Consider the following 16,960-nt stretch of genomic DNA (forward strand, 5'->3'; position numbering starts at 1 on the left):
CTGCTGGACTGGAGTGTGGAGAGTATAAAGTACATTCTGTATAATTTGAAAGGTCAACATGGCATTATTTTTGTTCCTGTTTCTGGATAATTTTTAAAATATACATATTGTAAATGCCTGACATCCTGAGGTTCTTTCTTACTGCATGTTTGTTTCATATTGACATATAACTCTTGCCAAATTCTAAGAAACATATACAAAAACTCGTTGAAAAGACGTCGAAAAGACGTCATTGGCAGACGTCTAAACAACGTTAAAATTTGGTTGAAAGATAAAAGTTGAAAAGACGTCTTTTTCAGGTCGTTGAAAAGACATTTATAAAAACACGTCCAAACTATGTCTAAATGTGGTTGTAAAGTTAAAGTTGAAAAGAAGTATTTTCAGGCCTAATTAAAACCGTGAATTATTTCATATTCATAATTAGTCAAAATAAGACAATTTACAAGAGTATATTGACACATTTATTGACACATTAAATACATCTCTAATGTAAAAAAAACAAAAAACTTTCTTGATCACATCTTAAGCCTCATTTGATTAAAACAGACCGTAAAAAACAGTAATATTGTGAAATATAACTACAGAAATAATTGTTTTCTATGTGAATGCATTGTAAAATGTAATTTATCCCTGTTAACTGAATTTTCCTAATATGATTTGCTGCTCAAGAAACATTTATGATTATTATCAATGTTTAAAACAGGTGTTCTGCTTAACACTTTACAGTAAACCATAAAACAAAAAAAAATACAAATAAATATAAATAAATAAAAAAATATATATAAATTTATCAGTATTTTTTTTAACAGAGCTTGCAAAAGAGCAGTATTTATTTAGATTAAAATATTGCAAATTTAAAAGTCTTTACTGTAACTTATCAAATGAATCCATCTTTCTGTATAAACATAATTTTTCGAGACAATAAATCTTTAAAATATTGAAAATAAAAAAAAAAACAGCCCAACAGATATGTATTCAGAAATGATGTATCCCCAACAGATTTTCACAAAAGTACCATGAGATGGCCAGCTCTCACGCCAACGCAACACTGATGCTTCATGGTGCTCTCATGAATGTGTTATTTTATAAATAAAAAAATTCTCAGATTTCATTAAAAAGTTCTGCATTTATGCTCCAAAGATGAACAAAAGTCCGGCTTGGAACAACATGAAAGTGAGTGATGAAAATCTTTGTTTTAACTAACACGTTTGGTAAATTGGTTCCCACAGGGCACCAGTAGATCTCTGCCTGATCTCTGATCTTCTGGTTCTTCTGCTCCTTCCTCCATCCCAATTCTGGATTAATGAGTCATGTTTTTTCGCTGTTTTTTCTCCAGCATCTAAAGTGAGAAAGAAAACAATAATTAAAATGTAAATTTAAAAAAAAAAAAAAAAAAAATAATACAAAAACAATGGGTTGTCCAAAATGTACAAATTAAAGTGTACTCATTCTTCATGAGGGATTATTAACTAATCATTATGTCAGGGGTTGTCAACTCTGGCCCTTAAAGTGAGACTTAGGTCTCTGCAGAGCAAAAGTGGGCATTTATGACTTTGTGGGTGTCCTGCAAACCCATGGTTCTAAAAAATCACTAAAAAAAAACCAACCCCCAAACCCACATTAATTTCCTAAACCTACCGTCACTATGACGTCAGCCAATCAGGTATCATGGTCTAAAATCACCCTGATCTGGTAACTCCCATTACTTTCAGAGACATGCTGCCGAGCAGGCTTAAGGTCCACTGTCATTCAGAGGTTACGTCTCAATCAGCTTCACAGTTCGCTAGGTTGTGAATTAATATATTGTGTACATGAATTCTGGCACTGGTAAGCACTGTGGCTGACTATACACTGGTGACTATTTCTGTCCTCATTGTACAACATCACTACTGACATTACTGCACAACAGTAAAACTGATATCTTTTTTTAATACTATTTACAGCCCTTTATGATAAAATACTTTGTTATGTCTGTGCAAGATTTAAGTCATAAATAAATTGGAAATGTTTACTAGATTAGATATTACCTGTCTAGTGATATGTTTATGCTGAAATATAATATTGGTTTTGTGTTTTTAAAAATCTATTAAGTGTAATTTTATAGCGAATTATCTCTTTAAGTTGTGAGCTTCAGAACTACTTCAGAACCTATAAGGGAACATATTGAGCATCGATGCTTCCTGGTTTTCACAGCTTTTGTAGGGAGTAAACATTTCAGTGCACTGTAAAAAAAAAAAAAAAAAAAAAGGTGATTGAGGCAGCCCTTAACCACTGACTTCTGAGCAAGGGACCTAAGTGATACACACCCAGAGTTTAGGTCCACACCTGATCTCACTCACCACTGTTTGAGACTTTATAGTTAGTAAAACTGAAGACCTTGATTAATGTGTTCAGGTGCCACTGCACTAGGTTGGTGCAAAACTCTGCGTGTAAGTGGACCTTGAGAGACAATGTTGAGATCTCCTGCAATATATTCTGAACATGACACTTCAAAGAGGCAGGATGATTTCTAGACTGATGACTTACAACACTGGTGTGTCCAGTCCTGGGCTGGAGGACCAACGTTCTGCCAGAGTTTCTGGTGATCCTTGATCAGCTGCCCAGGTCTGCTTACTTGGGGTTGGAGCTAAGAAGACAACCAATATTATGATGTTAAAAAGTTAAACAACGTTAAAAAAATAAATATGCACAACATCTGAAAAATGCACAAAGATGAGAAGAAAGCTATGCGTTTAATGAGGACTTTCAGCACACTTAAAAATAAGAAGCAATATTAAGTTACAGATGGCATTTTCTTTTATTCTTGTTATACTTATGATTCTTCTTGAAATAAGTTACAATTACCTTGTGGTTTATCAATGATTTTCAGTCTCTGAAATAGAAAAGAGCTATCAGTGATGAACTATTATTTACCCTGTTTGTATCTGCGAGGCGTTCATTACACATTTTCCCTGTGTGTTAAGATCAGTAATTATGACTGTCGAATGTCTGACTTGACTCCATGTATTTTGCCCCAAACATATAATTAGACTATCAGTCGAATATCAGCAAGATTCGAAAATTCAGATTCGACTAAGAAAAAACCTTAGTCAGGTCACCCCTAGTAATTTCAAATATTACTATTTTACTGTATATTAATCAAATAAAAATGCAGCAGTGGTGAGCATAAAAGATTTATTTTAAATACATGATCAATCTGACCCTTAAGTCTGCTCAAACATACACTACCGTATTAACTCTGGCCACCCCTAGGATGATTTGCAGTGGCTACTATTAATTTAAATCTATTTTAAATCTATTAATTTTAGATCTATATAACTTATATATCATTTAATATAGTTACTATCACACGAAGAGTGACGTTTTTCTCCAGAAGTCTGCATAATTGCAAATGTGACATTGATTTCATACAACAGTTCAATAAACAAGAAGTTAATATCAAAAGTTTTTTACGTTTTAGACAACATATTCACTTTTTGCGCTCTATTTCTAAAAACAAAAAAAATCATTCCAAACACAGCCACTGTTTTGCATCTCTGCTCCAACTTTTTGGGACTTTAGCTTATTCACAGTATCCCCCAGAAGGAACACTCCAACTTTTTGGGACTTTAGCTTATTCACAGTATCCCCCAGAGTTAGATAAGTCCATACATACCTTTTTCAATTTCTGTGCGTTCTGTAAGTGTTATTTGACGCACCCACCGCTAGCCTAGCTTAGCACAAAGACTGGATGTGAATGGATAATGCTAGCATAGTAATCCCAATAAGTGACAAAATAATGCAAACATTTTCCTATTTACATGTTGTGATCTGTATAGTCACAGCGTGTACAAATAACAAGGCTATATGAGACAGAGACCATTTTTAATCGTATAAATACTGGGAACTATATTCTCACTAGGCGTAGGAGCACAGCTTACGTTACTTGGGCGGAGTGGCTACTTGGGCGGAGTGATTAGCGCAGCACACGAGACGCCCTGTTGATGGTTCCGTAAACAAAACAAACGTGACTAACTAGCTAGACGTGACTCGTGATCATGGCTGATTTTTGAGGAATTGTCAGACTCAGAGTAATTTTACTGTGTATAAAACCAATATCCAGAACGATATAGTTTTGAGCCAGGATACACAGACGAGGAGTTACAAAGTGCTGTAGAACACTCATCTCATCCTGATTAATAATTATCACAGAAAATGTATAAAGAATTATTACAGGAATTGATATATTTGAAATGCAATTTATTACAGCTGACCAAATATATTCAACAGCATATAATACAGTAATGTTAGATAATTGCATTACAATAGCCACGAATATGGGGAAAGTAATAGCACAAGGCAAATAGTTTTTGCACAATGAACCCACAGACAGTAATGTTAGCCTACTATTTCACAAACATTTTCTCAAAAAAGAAAACTGCCCAATCCCCCCCCAATTCATTAGCAAGTTGAATGTATTAGTCCTTAGCGCCGCTCATTTGTTATTGAGCGATACAGTGTGTTCACGACAACACAATAATAACAATAAAGGGGATACACGAAGCCACTATTCACGTAATAGTGTCACTACTAAGGTTATATTACATTAGCATGGCACTGTTACAGTATGGCTAATGTTAGTCATCTCAAAACATAACGGAACACTTACCGCAGCAACAGGTGATCCAATTTGTCCTGTCTTTATTATCGAGTGGATAGCTGTATCCTTTAGCACACGTTTCATGGTCCGTGTGGCAACTTGCATTTTTTCAAAATAGTCGTCTACAGTTAAAATGTTCAGAGCAAACGAAATACTTCGTGATGGTGTTTAACAGGTGTGTTTGGAACTATACCCAGAACAAGTAGCCATCGATTCATCAGGTCAGCGTTTTTGGTTGGAATTCTATGAAACATCATAGTATTGCCTGGTCTCCCCTGTTTATTGTCGCAGCTCTTTACAATACAGCGAACACCCATGACTGTACACTATAAATGTACTATCTAGTAATTGCTGACTCTATTACTCCAACTCTGAGCAAACTCTCTGCTCCTCACCACACGGCGCGTCTCGGGTGCTGCGCTAATCACTCTGCCCAAGTAACGTAAGCTGTGCTCCTACGCCTAGTGAGAATATAGTTCCCAGTATTTATACGATTAAAATGGTCTCTGTCTCATATAGCCTTGTTATTTGTACACGCTGTGACTATACAGATCACAACATGTAAATAGGAAAATGTTTGCATTATTTTGTCACTTATTGGGATTACTATGCTAGCATTATCCATTCACATCCAGTCTTTGTGCTAAGCTAGGCTAGCGGTGGGTGCGTCAAATAACACTTACAGAACGCACAGAAATGAAAAAAGGTATGTATGGACTTATCTAACTCTGGGGGATACTGTGAATAAGCTAAAGTCCCAAAAAGTCGGAGTGTTCCTTTAAATGAGTCGGTTCAATCGCAATGACTCAACTTATTAACAGTGACTCGCTGCCACCTACTGGCTGTTTTAATTTCACATTTAAGGTACCATTTCATTTTTTAAACACATTTCAAACATCAGTTTTCAATGTTTTATGTTTAAAATATCAAAACATATTTATTAATTTGTAACTCCAGGTTAAAGTATTCCATGTCCCTCAGAGCTCCATTAAAACAGTGTGTAAAAACATCTAAATGGCACTTCAGATGCAGTTTCTGTTTTCTCTGCATTGCAAAGATCAATTTTGTTGATACTGATTTGCATTTGCTTGGTAACAGCCCAAATGCAAGTGTCTGACTTAAAAGATGGTGCACACTTTTAGAAAAAAATGGCGTAAAGGTTAAAAAAAAAAAGCCTCAGCTGTCAGCACACTTAGAAATAAGATATCAGCACAATAACACACACAGCAAAATATTGTCTAATTTTCGTTATCAATAAAATCTCAGAAATCACAGAGATATCATTTTTTTGTCAATATATTATTTATTTATTTATTTTTTGATGTGCCACCCCAAGATTTACTGTGGCCTCATCTGGCCACCCCTATTAAAATTTTAATCTGGGGGCGCCACTGAGTTGTACCTCAAAAAAACATATGAGGATTTGCAAAGAAAATACTGATACATAAAGAAACAAAAGCAAGACTTACAGGAAGAATTCAAACATAAGTAAGAGTTTATGAATAATTAACAATTTCCATTTGTTTACAAACATAGCCTATAATAAGAAATTCTTAATAATGAAAATTTCAGAATCTTAGTATGAAAATCTGACGAGAAAAACTTTTTTCTGTTTCTTGTTCTCTACAATACTAAGGATTAGCTGAATTGGAAAAGGAGAAAGAGGATCTGATTGTAGAGCTGGCTACATACAAAAGCCTTAAACATTACAATGCAGCAGAACCTAAATGAAGTGCTACAAAGAGCCTTCTCAAAAACAGGTACTGTTCCAAATCTTGATGGATGGCCATTTTAAGTTCTCTCCAGTGAGGTTAGATTGGGTTCAAATCCAGGCTCTGACTGGGACAATCTATGGACACTCACAGAGTTGTCCCTACACTTGTGTTGTTTTGGTAATTTGGATTATCTAAACTCTGGTTTTTGTTTTGTCATTATGGAGTATCTAGAGTGTGGAACTTTAAGACATTTTAGAATATGACTGAAGCATAACAATATGTATTATTGTAAATAAAAAAAAAAATTATACATAGAGAGATATATAAATAGATATATACACAGTACTTGGTATGAATATATATATATATATATATATCTATATATATATAGAGAGAGAGAGAGAGAGAGAGAGAGAGAGAGAGATGCATAGTGCATCTTCAAGTAATGAAGTGATATTTTACACTCAAATAGAATATGACTTCACACCGTTTTATTTTAATGTATTAACATATTTGTCCCTACCATTGTTTGGTTGGTTGCAGGTCCATCTCTTCTTAACAGACCTTCTGCACCTTTTGAGAGCACACTTTACGGAGGACCAGATGAGCTGCCCAATAGTTCAGAGGGCAACATCCCACCTCTGAATAAAAACACTTCTGAATCAACTCTGAGCCTTTATGAAATAAAGGATGGCATGGTACATTAGAACAATTGTCAACCCCTTTTACCCAATTTGTTTTCACACATCAAAAAGTTCACTTTGCCCCCAATAATGATAATAATATACTATTATATGATATTATATTACATTATATTATATGATATGTTAATAAGTATATTATTACCATTATATATATTATTATTATTATTATTATTATTATTATTATATTATATAATATATAGTAAATATTTTAAACTTTTTAAATGTAATGTTTTTTTTATTAAAAACTTGTCATAGCACTTGCATATTATTGCTTTTTTTCTATTCTAGAACATTTATATGGTATAACCTTTTAAACCGACTTTATGCCTATCCCACACAGCCTAATTTTTAATCACAATTGCAAATATGGCATCTCTACCCTGACTAAGCCCATTTTTACCCTTACTGAAAGGTTCCACTTGAACTGTTAAGATCCATTGACTAGAGATCTTGGTATATAGTAAAATTATATCACCTTGTTTTTAATATTAAAATCTTTCAAAAACAAAATGCAGGTCTTATGTGGTAGGCAAAGTACTTCAGTCAAGGAAAAGCACAACATTTACAGCTATCAACGAGAATAATAATATCTTCTTCATCTGGTCCTTAGGAATAATGATATTTATACTATATTGGGACCCTTGCTATTGGTGTAAAGGGTGGTAATTCTTTGGGTGAACAAAAACTTCCCCCATCCCTGGTCAACAAAGATCAACCATATCCTTTTACATTCCAGCTGATTTGTGCTACCCTTAAGGAATATTTAACCCAGAAATGAAAATTATGTTGTCATTTACTTACCTATATGTTATTTTAAAACTTGTATAAGTTTTCTTCTGTGGTAACCAAAAGATGATATTTTGAAGACTGTTTGAGGGTCATTCCGCGTCAACTACAGGTCCTCAGCTATATATATATATATATATATATATATATATATATATATATATATATATATATATATATATATATATATATATATATATATAAAGAAATACACACAGTGGAGATCACAATGAGAAAACAAACAATAAATACCAGATTTTTTTTCCCCCCCTGAAATATTGTTAATCTTCGTAGATCAATATTTGAAGGAATACGTGTAGAATTTGGGCTCTCTTTGTTGCATCATATGCCAATGGTGGCCATTCAAAAATGGGAAAAAAATCAATTTGGTGTGTTTTTTTTTTTTTCTTGTTTTTTTTATTTCTGAGGTTTTGCATGCCTATAACTCACGAAGTATTAAAGATGTCTCAACATCCTTCTCAGTGATAATTTAGCACATATATGTTTTATGCAATTGTTTTAACAGAGGGAAACAAACTACAATTCTAGTTTCAAAATTATTCTACAGACATTTCTATTTAAAAAGAAAAGTATCAATTGAATGTAAAGTGACCCCACATCTCAGCAACCATACTGGGACTCCAATATTGCTGGAATGGAATCATATAGGGGTCTTAAAATTAAGATACTGAAAGAAAAGATTGTTAAGACCCAAAATCTTAATCTTGGATAAAAAACTTGAAAAGTGCAACTGTGAACTGTCACCATGTAATGCAACAAAGATTGCTAGGAATAGCAATCTTTGCTTAGCAATTGCGCTCCGGACCGAACAGGGGAGCATGTGCGACCGCCGGACTCCGCCCCTTACCTAGACCCTTCCTTCCTGAACACTGCCCCACCTGCACGAATATATATATATATATATATATATTATAGTTAAAAAGGATCATCATAATTTTACCTCAGACTGTAACTTGGACCACCTCAAAATAACCAACAGGAGTAACGTTATGTACAATTACAAAAAGAGGAATTTGAAAATATATAATCTTTATAATCCAAATAAAATAATTGGAAATATTAAAACTGAAGTGAAATTAAACATTAGATTGATAAAACGACGAATAAAAGCACATTTATTCTTACCTTTGGGCTCAAACACAGTTGTCAGATGACGGTTACTGTTTGAATTTCTAAGTTAACCATTATACGTTAATTAGCTCCATCCCGTTGTGAAGGTCGTTCGTTGGGTCCGGTATCTCTGTAGGTTTATAAAGTGTCCTCAACGTAGAAATAAATAAATTAAAGGATGGCGGCAGTTATATCTTCAGTCTTTTGTAATAAACAGAATTATTCTCCCATCTTCGTGGTTTGTTTGCGCCATCACGTTTACGTTTTTTTTTTTTTTTTTTTTTTTTTGCCATCACGTTTACGTCACTCACGTAACATCACGTTAACGCCCCTCGTGGCCAGCGCACGTTTAAATACACTGAATTTCATTTAATTTAAATATATGTGTTAAATATTTATTATTTAATTATTTCATAGGATATAATATTATTTCAATCTAATTATCTATTTAAATATATTCAACTTTAATATATTTTAATGTATTTTAACTTTATTTAATTATCTATATTTAATTTATAGATTCTAATACAGATATAAACTGCTGTTTCTGTCAATGCTCCAGTGAAAAATACCACTCAAATAAATAAATAAATCCATGTAAGATTTATATGGTCACATTATGATACTTTAATTAGGCCTATTTTTTAATAATTTTATATATACATTATGTTGACACCTAAATGTTTCAGAAGTAGGCTATGTATTTAAATCAGAAATCAAAGGATTGCTTTGTTATATGTATAAAAATAAAAAAATAAAAAGTTATGTCGATTTCCTGAACCTGTTCTGCACGTTGAACAGACGTCCAAGAAAATCCTTAGAGACCGACGGTCAAATTTTGAACCTCGTGTTGACGTCCAAGAGACGTCGTAGATCGACGTCCAGATATGAACCGGATTTGCACGTCGAGTAGATGTCCAGATACGGTCCAGACCGACCGGGGAACGACGCAATTTAGACTTGATCTGCACGTCGTATAGACGTCTCATGTTTGTTGGGAGACGATGAAACACCAAAGTGAAACGCACACACGCTCGTTATCCGTTTTTTTAGATTTTTGATAATAGCCAAAAATTGAATATCGGGAAACGTGTAAACAAAACAAAATAAAAAAAAAAAAAAAAAAAATAAAAAAAAAAAAAAAATTTCAAGTCTTTTTTTATTTTTTCATTTTGGTTTCAATTAGAAAAAACGAAAGAACGAATTCGATACACGGATTTATACGTATTTTGATTTCCGATTTCCATCTATAAACACAATCGGATAACGAGATTGTTTTCGTTTTGTTTCCGTCTTTTAATATATCAAAAAAAGAATAATGTATTGTTGTTTTCCCGTTTTTTGTTTTCATATTTACTAATGGAAATTGGGAAACGATCCGTTTTTTCGTTTTTGTTTTTTTCCTTTTAAAACGAAAATCCGTTGGCCACCAAGTACACGGGACCGATACATCTATGCTGCCTTCAAAAATCGGCAAGATGAAGGCATCTCAGGAGACAGGAACTGAAGCTAATATTGAATTCGGAACGTGCCTTGATACCTTCCTACCTTGGAATGCGTCACTCTGAAGGCAGCATTTTTCAGTTTTCGGATGCAGCCAGGTTCTTACTTCCGCTAGCATAGTAAAGCGCTATCGCTACCATCTTAGAGTTCGCCCAGACGCTTGTACAACTGCCACAAATACGATTGGAGGATGACTGCTGCTGTCTATTCTCTCGTCCACAGTCTGGGAGAGGCGTCTGGCATCTTAAAACGAACTTACCAAATACCGATCGGCGAGATTTGCCGCTTGAAGTCGAGGGAAGAGTTGAAAAACGGAGGCACTGCAGTCACTGATTCCCGCGTCTCTCGCGCACTGTTTGCTGTCTTTATTGGCAGTTAGATGAAGTTGGTTTAGATAATTTTTTTAAAGTAAACAAACGTTTTTAGACATTTACATGTGGTAAAAAAAAAAAAAAAAAAAAAAAAAACACTATTTCAACATAAGCTTGTACTATTTGAATATCAATAAAATGGGTGTACAAGAATAGTTCAACATAAGCTTGTACTATTTGAATATCAATAAAATGGGGTCATTAATTTTCCGTTTTATTATTTAATGTAATTTAGAAATAAATATCAAGTTTATATAAAAAGCTTTTAGTTAAAAACAGAGTGCCAGCATTTGTGTAAATAAAAACGCAGGTCAGCTGTGTTTTTAAAGATCACATTGCATATAGCCCTATAACGAAAATAAAATACGATCGATCTAATAATCAATAATAATTCACAAAGTAAAAACACGGTATATGTAGTTAAAGCGAAATTGAATGGAGGAAGTAATTGTAGAAGTCCAAAGTTATGTAGAAACTACGCGGCCGGTCGTCCTTTTTGAATTGTTTTCAAATATTAAGCCATTTATTCTTGAACTGGATAGTTTTCTTTTCAGACCACTTGTCTTTATGGATGTTAATCTTCCCATGTAGTAAAAAAAAAAAAAAAAAAGATTTAATATAAAAATCTGGACTTGTGTCCATCTCATTTTCCTATAGTAAATAAAAACAAAATCAAGTTGTTTGTCTTTTTATTGCCGAACTATAAGGTGAATTTAATTTACACAGTGTACTCCCAAATTATCCAAGGAATGTAAACAAAATAACAAGTACGTTATTTTGTGTGGACACATAATCGTTGTACAAATCTAAAAATCAAGCAAGCCACCCATCTAAAGCAGATGCAGAAAACCGTTCGCAAGAGGAAACCCGACTGTAAGTACATTAACATTATTAGTCTTAATCTTACCTAACGCGAATTCATACTACAAGTTTTTCCCACATTTTCCCGAGAAGTCTCTGGCGTAAAACGTATAATGGACGTATAGATACACTGCTTCGCGACAAAAAGCGGAAGTTAGCTGACTCACTGTGAAAAGGGCCTATTGCCTGATCTATCAATATAGAATATCATATATAGATCAGTGGCCTATTGCCATATAGCGATAACCAAGTGGTGTCTGACAGTGTCAGCACGAGAATATAAGGTCACGTTTGGGAATAGTCCATTTGCTTAACATTTTTTGCGTGTGAAAATTGGACCAGTTGTTGTGTTATATTTTGTATTGCGGTTTTAATGACCTTTTTACAGTCATATATGATTTTTATTAATCAAGTTTAATTTTTTTTTTTTGATCACTATTTGTAATGTTTACAATATATTTTCCAATATATTTCATATTGTATGTATTAAATGCTCCTAAAATAACTAATTAGTAAATAGATATTGGTGTGATAAATGATGAAAGCAACACAGCTAAAACAAACAAAATGAACTTGAGGGCTTTGGTTAAATGCGCAAGCGTATTGCATTCACTTGAGAAAAAAATCTACCTCTGTTTTTCTGAATTAATGACTTTAAATTTCTCAAAATTGTGATTAATTTTTTCTTGAAATAAATGTATTTTGTTTGCTCCCGTTTTCTGAATTTATTGAGCTATGCTTAATTATCTCAGAACTATGAGATCATTTTTCATTAAAAAAATATATATATTTTTTTGTTCTGTTTTTTGCTGAATTAATGGGATCCACCTCAAAATTTTGTCCTTGGACCAGGAGCTCTATTTTAGCTGGATTGCATGGAAGTAAACATGTCCCACCTTTCAGTTTAATCCCGTTTTATTTTACTTTGGGTTTGAGACATTGGGAAATACTGCTGTCTTTAAGTAATATAAATTGGTATTGTTATTAGTGTGTCACCTTTGCGCAGACACCTCAAGACTGCTGTCTGTTCAGACGAAAAGAAACATTCTGATCTGTTTGACATTGCTGTGTTTCTCCAGGATCAGTTGAACCGATATGGTATGCTTCACGGATATAAGATGATGCATCTGAAATGCATTCAGACTGGATATGTGGTGACACAAGAGACTATCAGGCACAATGTTGAAAATACTGGATCCCCATGGAGTGCAACTGAGGCGCCGGAATCGTCTTCGGCGACGTTTGTATCATAATCCGGCCCCTAACTTTTTATGGCATGTTTGATTCATATGAAAACTCAAACCTATATGGGATCTGCATCAATGGTGGCATCGACGGGTTTTTCACGAATGATAATATGGCTACATGCATACTCTACAAGTAGTGATGCCCAAGGTCATCGCTGGATACTTTATTGATGCGGTCTTATCAAGGAATGGGAAGCCACCCGAATTCGCTCAGACTTAGGGACAGAGAATTGTTACAGCGGGAACAGATGCAGATGTTCTTGAGACATGATCATATGGACTATTTGAGAAATTGCTATTTGTATGGCTCAAGCAATCATAACCAACGGATAGAGCACTGGTGGGGATTTTTGAGGAAGCAGCATGCACAGTTCTGGATCAACCTATTTCAAGATCTAAAAGATTCTGACGACTTCTCCGGTGACTTCCTAGACAAAAGTCTAATACAGTTCACATGTCTTGAAATAATAGAGGTAAGAAATGTGCTTTAGACAAATGTAAGTTGTGATATGTTATTCAGCTATAGATTTTGTCAATACGGCCAAAATGTTGTGACATGCAGCATAATTATCTCATTTCATAGGTCTAACAAACTGTTCCATAACAGAAGCAAATGGGCGATAACCATTAGTTATTATTTAGATTATTAAATTAATTTGTAGATCACAATTTTTCCTACATATAATTGACTTTTAAAAGAGATAAGTGGATCTCAGTATAAGTAGTTAGAATTAGCAGCAGCCTACATCTACACACAATAAATGCAACACAAACATTAATGCAGCTGTAATATTAATCCTGTTATATGGATGTTGCACAAACTGCTATCTAATGTTAACCCAAAAACATCATAATAGTAAAACACTGACAAGGAAAATTTACCGCACTATGAAGTAGCCTGCTTTTATTCATTTCATTCTGGTACTTTTATGTACATTTTTTGGGGAAAAGAAAATTGTTTCTCTGCATTAGTGGGACACAGTATGTGAGAGAGGGATGACTTATCTGACCCTGATCATATAACACAAATCTTAACATACAGAGATTTATTGTTTTTCAATATAGAATTTAAACATCCATGAAACTGTTTGAGAAACGGCTCTACTGTATCATACTGGACCATAAGAATTTTTTTTATTTTGCCTGCAGGTGGTATTGCAATGGTGTGTGACTAATTTTCTTATTTTCCACTTCTTTTTCTTTATATTTAGAGAGAACTGCAGGATGTTGTTCACCTCTGGAACACTCACAGAATTCGCCCATCCAGAAATGCTGTGTCTCCAGGTGGACGTCCAGTGATGATGTACACCCTACCTCAACTTTTTGGTGCTAGGGAGTACCTTAAAGAGGCATCCCAACAGAAGATACAGGCTTGTAGGGAGGAATGTCGTGAGAGAGGACCATATCCCTGTGATAATACAGTGTTTGACATTTGTTGCCTTGCCATGGCAGAAAACAGTCTTCATCCACCAACCTCTCCAGAGGAAGCCATTGATCTTTACATGTTCTTACGTGCTTACATACGTACCCAAATTTAATAATCACAAGTTGTTCTACTGGATCAAATGACTGAATGTGAGCACCCACTCATAGCCAAAAAAAAAACAACAGAATTGCAGTTTGGATGGAAAAGGTTATATACCATGACATTCACTGTAAATGTTTGACAGAAGTACTGTGTTTAAGCATCAATAATAGACAACTCTTTCATAATTGACATCTCCCAACTGAGCTCCATATCATCTCTTTTTATTCATCATTATGTAAAAAGTACATCTCAACCACAGAACTGGGAACAATCCGGTACCTGCAAATGAAAGGTATCACATGTTGCCATTGTCAAAAATGGCACATTTGTCCTTATGGTGGAACTATTTCGTATCACCAGATGTGGTCTGACACACTTTGGGCTCATTGTAAACAGGGCAACCTACATGATGTTTGGATGGCCTTTAAATCAAACATATTATTGTATCTTGTTTATCATGTGTCTCTGGGCTGCACATAAAGCACTTTTTTACACAATTATTTGGCATCATATAAATACATGCTAAACCAGTGCAGTGCATAGTTTTACTGTTGCATGTAGGAAATAGGCCAATTTGGTAATGTTGGTAATGTAGAGATGACTGTTTAAATAGTGTTGTCCAAAGGGTGCTGGTGAATGCAGGAACTGCAGTGCAGTTGTCAAAACTCAGTAATTCTACTGTGTGAAGACAAGATCCATGTGTGGTTATCTGCAGAAAAGACCCAATTTGTTTGAAAACATTTGTACAAAACAAGAGAGAAACCTGTGCTTTTTTTATTTGTAAAAAGCAGAAACACCTTCTAATGGTACAGTGCTATATGTTAGAACGAACAGATTTCCAAACACTGCCAATATTAAGATTTTTTACATAAGCTGACATTACCTCAGGGTCCAAGTTAATTATAATTTCTCAATGAAAATGCAACTTTACATTTCAAGCTTTTATTTTTAAATTTGTCCAACAAAAAGTATGCTCCTAAAACATTGAAAACTGTTGCTAACAGAAATGATGGCTTAACATAAAGTACATTTAAAAATATTCGTACATGTATCTAAATCACTTAAAAATTTAAATGTATCCACATGCATTTATAACATTACATTGTGTAAAGGGCTTATAATTGTTTTTTTGTTTAAGTGGACCTTATATTAACAAACCTTGTTAATTACTTCCCCTATGTGCTCGGTCTCACATTCACACACTATCTAAAGGTAAACAGATGCAACTCAAAAGTTGCTGGACAGTATAGCCTCCATTTCAGCTCGGAGGTCAGGATAGCTGTTGTAAGTTGATGGCAGCTCTAAAGTTGGGCCACAAGTGTGTGCAATAGGCCGCCTTGATAACCCTTCCAAAGGGGTGAATATGACTTGAATGTCTTTAACGCAGATGACATCAGACCCTGTCACGAATCTCAACATCTTCCGGAGGCCTCTCTCATCCAATCCCCTGATGTACTGATGTAAAAACTCGCAAACTTTGGTTCTCTGCTGGAGTAGCTGGAGAGGCCGTTTGTGATCAACTTTAAACCTTTCGGGTTGATGGTTTAAGATCCTCATTTTGCAGCATATCCAGCACACTGGGGAAGAACTCCCTGAGAGTCGGTCCTGCGACTGCTGCAATGTTATCCAGTGCATATTTTGGTTGCTGGATTATTTGCTTGTGGGCCACTTGGAGAAGCACAGCTTTCAAGTTCTCTTGTGTTGGTACTGTTCTTACTCCCATGCGATCCATAAGATCAAGAAGCTCATCTTCATCATCACCATCAAGGGCGTCTTGCAAAGCAGTGGACAAGAGATCGCGCTCAGACTGACTAAGATACAACATTAGTGAGTCAAACAATAAATCAGGTGAGACAGTGTGTTCACCAAATGTGATTGCTGCTGTAAAGGGCCAGTCCCCCCGAGAAGGAAAATATCCATGGTCCTTTTAATCCCTTGACCATTATCCTACCAACAGATTTCCATTCTTCCTCTTGCCATTTTGGGGATAGTGATGGCACCCTCACATCTGCACCCTCTGCTGCACAGTCTAAAAACTCTATACAGAAGGCAGCATATACATCCCTGGACACGCCATCAGCATCTGCCCCCATTTCATGAATGAAGCTGTATTTCACAGAGTAGGACATCATCGCTTCATCCTTGAATTGGGTAATCAGTTCCTCTAAGAGATTGACTCTGTGGAGTTTCACTGTCACATGCAAAAGTTCATAAGTAGGGCTTAATGGGCCAGCAGGCACTGTGTCAGAATGGACAGGAGTTGAGCTGTAGGCGTTGATGTTTATCTGTGCCTCTTCTATAGGCTCATGTAAGATTGTGTCATCAAGATCTTCTGAAAATGGTCCACCTTGCAAAGGGCCAAAAATGACCTCCGATTCATCACACAAAGATGTAAGATCAACAATCTCTACAGCAGTAGAGACAAAAGCTTCCACAGTGTGTGTCCTGTTTCACTGTCATGTGTGTTTTTTTGTG

At 34.9% G+C, this 16,960-nt stretch overlaps 1 protein-coding gene across 1 annotated transcript in view; it reads right to left on the reverse strand.

Annotated features, from left to right (window-relative positions):
• The window catches only part of LOC109047495 (ribonuclease inhibitor-like), a 168,035-nt gene that overhangs the window by 89,281 nt on the left and 61,794 nt on the right, over positions 1 to 16,960 (reverse strand). The window lies entirely within an intron of this gene.

Source organism: Cyprinus carpio, unplaced genomic scaffold, assembly GCF_018340385.1.
Source record: "Cyprinus carpio isolate SPL01 unplaced genomic scaffold, ASM1834038v1 S000006809, whole genome shotgun sequence".
In the NCBI taxonomy this organism is placed as follows: Eukaryota; Metazoa; Chordata; class Actinopteri; order Cypriniformes; family Cyprinidae; genus Cyprinus; species Cyprinus carpio.